The following is a 6,718-nucleotide window of genomic DNA, read 5'->3' on the forward strand; positions in this document are numbered from 1 at the left end:
TGACTGCCAATTTGCTCCTCCCTCCCTCTGGCCCCCATTATCAGAGGATTCAGGACATCTCTCTAGAGTCCCCACATTCCTCTCTCCCCGGGCCTGCGGAGGAAGGGGCAGCCTCCAGCATGGAAGCTGTCTGCACCTACCACCCTGACCCCATGGCTCATGATGGAGAATGTGACAGAGACCCCATGTGACAGAGAGCAGCATTCCTGGGTGCGGAACCAGCTGATCCACCATGTGACCCCGAGGGGCCTCTACTCCCTGGTCAGGGACAGCCTTTTTGTCGGTGGTGAGTGCTCGTGCTGAGCTGGATTGACAGTGATCGTTACTTATGCCTGTTCTGCTTTATTTCCTCTCTAACACGTCAGCCCAGGTTCTGAGTGGGGGACACAGAAACCACATATGTAAAAAGTTTCAACTTACAAACGGAGACTATGTAAATGGATTTGTTGATCCCAATAAAAAAAAAAATGTGAACTATCTCACTATTAATTTTCATATAGATTGCCTGGACAAATGGTAATATCTTGGTTATAATGGGTTTAAATATCCCATTAAAAATTAGTTTCACTTGTTTATTTTTACTTTTTTCAATGTCAGTATTTAAAAAAAGTTTAAATTTCATTAGATAGAGTGTGAAATTCTACTGTTGGACAGCACTGTTCAAGACGTGAAAATAAAGCCCAGAGAAAGTGGTTAGGGACAATTTTTCCCAGGAAAGGAGTCAATCTGACCCACGTGGCAAGATGCAGACAACAGTCTCATACACACATACATACACACACACACACACTTAGAAAGCAAGACCAACATCATCATAGAGTTGAACCACTACTTCTCATGTGGCAAGAGCTTGCAGTCCTACATTGTTCTAAGTGGACGAACCTCAAGAAAGGAGCCAGGAGTCAAGAAAATTTACCAACCAGGAAGATCTAAAACCAGAGAGTAAAGGTCAGGATCTTTGGTGAAGTTCCCAGCAGTGGATTCTGTTAGAGACTCAATACATTAGCGAGAACTTTGCAAGAAGCGTTGTTACAGAACTCACCTATCCTTTCCTATGTAAAAGTACACAAGTTTCGTAAAGAATACTAGCTCCTGCCAATCAACGAAAAGATGGTAGAACACGAATATCGCCCTTGTAAATCACTCCTGGATTAGTGAGCCAGTCAGGGAACAAATGACAGTGCATTGCGCTGGACCTCATTAGGCTGATTCTGACTTCATGACCATCCTGTGGATTGTCTCATGCCAGGAACTCTAAAACATGCTGTCCCCACCACTCTTTTGCCACCAAGGTCCACCAACCAGACCTTGCTGACAAATGCCCTGGCTGGGCCCCTTCTGACCACACCTGGAGGACTCTCCACAAATCCTACTCCGTCACGGCGCTCTTCCACCTGCCACTGGCCAGGGAGGCATTTCCTCCAAGGCTGACACTCTGTGTGCCCAGCTCTGGGAATGACACGTCTCCCTCAAGTGAAGAAAAGGATCTGAGTTCAGAGCCTGTGGGCTGCAGCCATTAGGACAAGGCCTGGGGTTTGCTGTCAGACAGAAGAGAACCTGTGGTGGGTGTGGGTCCCAGGGTTCAAGAAGCCCCCGTGATTCCTGGATAGAATCCCAGAAGACGATGCAGGAAGGAGGAGGGATGCTTGGGTGTGATTGTCCTTGGGAATGTCCATAGGGAGGCGGATTTGCCATTGGTAATGCCTTCAACAGGGTTGTTCATTCATCGATTCATCCTGTCTCAGGGAGTGCTGTCTACATCCTTCCAGCCCCTAGTCTCCCGTCTGGAGCAAACAGACAGCGTCAGAAGAACATTTACATTTCATTTGTAATGTATGCGTACAGGGCATGCAATGTGCTGGATGTTGCAAGTGTTTTGAAACATTAACTCCTTTAGCAGTCTCCATATCCTCACAAATTAGGTACGCTTATCCTTCTTGCCAACAACAGATGAAGAAACTGAGGCACCAATGAGGTAAGTACTTTGCCCTCTACCAATATCTAGGAAGTGATTGAGGTGGAATTTGAACATAAGTTGTGGCTCCATATTCTCTGCTCTTAACCATGTTCTTTGCTCCCTATGACTTCACACCATGAAGACGTTGGCTCAGTGTATCCATTTTCTTGTTACACCCGGTAGCCCCACTCTTTGATCTCTGTCTGAAAAAGATGCTATTCGCATCAAAACTGCTGCACATACACAACCAAAATGACTTCTCCCCATATCCCATGTCCTGGAAAATACATAGAGAACATTTCAAAACATTTCTTGCCCAGGCTGGGAGTGCTTCTGGGAAATCCCACTGTTCCTGTAAGAAGCCAAGGGCAGGCTGGGAGCTGTGTCTTAGCGGAAAGGTGAGATCAGGAGATACTATGGGGTTACAAAATGGATGGGGGACCTCAGCAGGAATTGACTTCAGGATCTGGTGGTGTTTCAAGCTGGGTGCTAATTTTCTGGCTTTGGGTGTAGGGGCTGGTGCCGCATTCCAGGGAGAGGCCAGTCTCCCTGTGTTCTTGGGGAAACCAGACCCTTGAAAGCAAGGGAATGAGAATTTCCTTTCACGATGGACTTGGGAGGGGAAACATTCAGCCCAGAAGAGACAGTCATGATCCTGAGGAAACCAGAAGAAGCTGCCTCCTCGTCCGCCAAGCAGAAAGCCCTCCTTCATGGACTCACTTTATCCAGATGAGACCAAGAAGGAGGACATCATGAGATGCCCTTGCAGGTGGGAGACCTGTGACAGTGGAGCCTGTGCCTGGGAGGCTCTGAAAGGCATCATAGGGGTGACATTTGCTGTCAGCAGGGTGCCAGATGAGAGGCACGCCCGCTTGTGTCTGGGAACAGTTTGAGTGTCAGGGAGAAGGCACCGCTGGCGCAGAGGCTCACAGGAAGAAGTGGGTCTGACCAATGTCCGAAAGAGGGCAGTGTAGCTGGAAGGAGCCTGAGAAGAGAGAGGAGGGTAGATGGGGACAGGCAGGGCCAGAGGGCAGGAACTGGCAGACTGTGCTTTTCCCGTCGCTCTCTGATGACACTGCTCTAAGACATTGCACCTAGAAAATACAAATCCTTAACATCTCACAAATTCTGTGTGCCAGGAATGGGGCACAGCTTAGCTGGGTGCCTCCGCCTCAAGGTCTCTGTGAAGCAGGGGCTGCGGCTATATTGCGGCTCGACTTGTGGAGGGTTTGCTCCCAAGTTCACTCACATGCATGCTGACGGGGTTTGTTTGGACTGAAAGTCTGAGTTCCTGCCTGTCTGTTGGCCAATCATTCCCTCCGTTCTCTCCTATGGAACATCTTCATAGGGCAACTGAAAACATGCACACTTGCTCCCCCAGTTCCAGAGATATAAGATGCAGAGAGAGAGAGAGATGGAAACAGAAGGAGGGAAAGACGGAGGGGACTAAAGCCAATGAGTAAGAAGGAAGGGCCAGGCTTTTTGTTCTTAACCCTGGGTTGCAGGCCATCCCATCACCTTGGCTGCATTCTATTCAGAAGGCAGTTCCTGACCACTTGTGGTTCCACAAGGACGTGCACAGCAGAAGACAGTGAGCACCAGGAGCCATAGTGGAGGCTGCCCACTACATAGGCCGACACGAGGCACTTGGGTCTGATTCTAAGTCAAACAGGAGACCTTGCAAGGTTTCATGCCAGTGAATGGAAGTATCTGAATTTCCCCTAATTTCCACCTCTTAAAGGTGCAGACCTGGAAATGAGGCCCAGAGGGGCAGTGACTTTCTCAAGGTCACAGAGCTGGAACCCAGTCCTGTTTTGAGGGGTACTCCACACTACATCCCACCCCTTCTTGTCATTCTTTCATCTCTAAGTGTGTGCATCAGACACATGCAAACCAGACCACAGGTGTTGTTGCTATTGTCTCTTCTACACCTGAGGACGTCCCGAGGGAGATATTTCTGGCCTCGTCCCCATTGTGCAGGTTGGGTGATTGAGGAGGCCCTGGGAGGCCCATTGGCATTTCCAGGACACAGAGCTTGTAGGAAAAAAGAGGTCGGAACTCAGCTGCATGTCCTCAAGCTGGAACCCTGGTTCCATCTCAAGGTCCTGTGTTGGGATCTGTGCTGGCTATTTGTGTACAGTTCTGGAGGTGACATGGGCAAGGAGGGTGAGCAGCCAAGATCCCAGAGAGGTTTTCGGTGGGTGTGATTGAAGAAGGCGCCCAGGTAAGGGAAACTTGAGGAAGTGACCTCACTTCCTTGGAGACAGACCCCAACAGAACTTAGCACACTGGTCTCCAGGCGCCCACATTCTAGACATAGCATCCTATTGAGCCCACTTGAGTGGCGACACTGAAGACAAGAGGATGTTCTCCTGCTGTCTCCCGAGTTGTGGAGGCTCTGGCTTCAGGAAAGCCAAGAAAAAGAGCCTTTTCAGTCACTATAGACACTGGCTTGGCCCTCACCTGCACCGCCTCTGTCCAACTGGCAGGAGGAGCACTCAGGTAACACAGGGAAAGCCAACCGGGTTAGGCCACAACTGGATGCCACCCGCACAACAATTTGAGCCTCCTTGTGTGTCGGAGGGGAGTGAGAGATGGGCGGCGGTGCTGAGCGGGGACCCACACTGGGCAGGAGCCATTTGCTCGGTGTTGGAAGCCTGGCAGTGTGTCGTGTCCCCAGCCTAGGTGGTGGCTAGCAGGATGGGAGAGTGGGTGCTGGGAACCAAGCTCCTCTACCCATAGGTTAGTCCCGAGCCATCCAGGTGTCATCTCATTCCCTCCCTGGCTAGAGGTCTATGCAGATGCTGCTCGGTACCTGATCTGTGCTGGGGTTTCCTCCTGTGGCCAAGTCGAGGCATGCCCCTCAGGCCTCCCGGCCCGGCTCTCGGGCACTGTCTTTGCAGAGCTGCACGCAGGAGGTGGTGGAAGAGCTGACGGATGGCTTCGGGTACTCCATCTCCCTGGACAGGGACCAGCTGCACCGCGCCACCATCAATAACCAGGGCTGCTCTGAGGTGAGAGTGGGCACGGAGGGGTCTTCCCACCCAGGCCCCTGAGATGACCAGGGCCGGCCCAGAATCCAACCTCAAACTGCCGTTCTCCTGGGACCCTAACAGGGCTGTCCCCCATGAGTGTCCCACAGTCCCATTCCCAAAGGAATCTGGACTTCCGCTCCTCCCCACCAGCTGCATAGGAGGAGGGTAGGAGGGCACTCTTTGCATTTTCCTAGGAAGATTAGAGAAAACGTTGATGTCGTTGTCACTTCCCAATAGGCCCTGAGTATCTTTGAATTTCGCCTTTTTTGGAAAATGAAACCTCGATAACAAGGGTCTCCAAACTCCCTTTAATGTAAAAGAAATAACCATCAGCGTGTTTGAAAGTCAAAGGGATTCTCAGAACGTGTCACTGCCCTGTACACTGTTTCCAGACCTGGGAGGGGTGAGGTGGCCACATAACATTTCCCTCCAGGTCAGGGTCTGATAAAGCCTCAGGCAGTTACAGGGGATGTCCCTCAGCCCTCACTTTGGGCGGTTCTCAGTTCTGAGCCACAGGACCTAGAGAAGCCACTTGGCATGCCTAAGCCTCTGTTCTCCTCTCTAGAGAGGGGTGTCTGTTGAGGATTCACTGGGCTGGTGCTCTGCACAGACGGAGGTCTGTTGTCCCTCAGCGAGCAAATGGCCTTGAGGGAGATCAATGTGGAATCCTTCACAGGACCAAAGTCAGATTGTGCTTTGAGAACCCAGAACTTTGCTGAGTTGGGACCCCTGTCTCTCCTGTCGCACACGTCTGGGAGGGGCTAGGAGTTCCTGGGTCAGCTGCAGACCCTGATAACGCTGGTGGTTGGCAGTGGTGACCCTGACTCTGTGTCCCTCCTCGTCCCACCCAGAGTGAAGATGAGTCCACTCTGTCTGTCACTGAGGCCTGCAGGATGCGTGCCCTCCGGGCAGGCATGATGCAGAGGCTCTCAGAGACTGTGCTGCCAGCCTTCCCCAGCAGAGTCCTCTGCAGTGTCATCACCTCCCTCTGCAGCTACTCAGGCTCCAGCACAGCCCACCAGGTGCTGGACCAGCTGTTTCCCAGGTGACTGCCCGCCTCCTCCTCAGCACAGTGGTGACTCTGCCCACTGCCAGCTGTGTGTCTTGCCTTGGGAATGTCACCGCATCTCTCTGAGCCTGAGTTGGCTCCTCTGAAACGTGGGGTGGGAGAGGATGAACTTGCTAGGCTTCTCCCAGGGATGAATGGGATCAGCCCTCCAGGTGCTGCCCTGGTGCCCGGCTCTGCAGAGAGGGTGGTGGGCCATGCTGTGGTTGCTGGTGGTGATTATTTCTCTGTCCCCCACGGAAAGTAGTCTTCCTCTCCCTTCACTGGCTTGTGGCTTTTTGAGTTTGGAAAAGCACCTGGAGAGCACCCTGTCAAGGAGTTTGAGATGCCATCCAGCTGGTCCTGGTGCTTGTCCTTGGTGTAGCCACTTAGGGATCTCTAGGGCCACAGAGGGGCCACAGGCCCACTCAGACACCCGGGGTGGTTCTGGTTGGAGGTCATTCAACAATGTCTATGAAGGACCTACTCTGAGCAGGACTTCTGGACACACTAAGTGTCACTCAGTGACTGAAGCAGACAGCCTCCCTGGCCCTCCCCTCTAATCTGAGAGTCAGACAGTCACACTTGACAGCATTCACAGGTCCCATCTACCCTCCATCCCGGGCGATGCCCTCATCCCCTTTGGGACACATGGAGGCAGCTTGGCCCATTGCGTGCGGG

Source organism: Equus asinus, unplaced genomic scaffold (genome assembly GCF_041296235.1).
Source record: "Equus asinus isolate D_3611 breed Donkey unplaced genomic scaffold, EquAss-T2T_v2 contig_645, whole genome shotgun sequence".
Classification (NCBI taxonomy): Eukaryota; Metazoa; Chordata; class Mammalia; order Perissodactyla; family Equidae; genus Equus; species Equus asinus.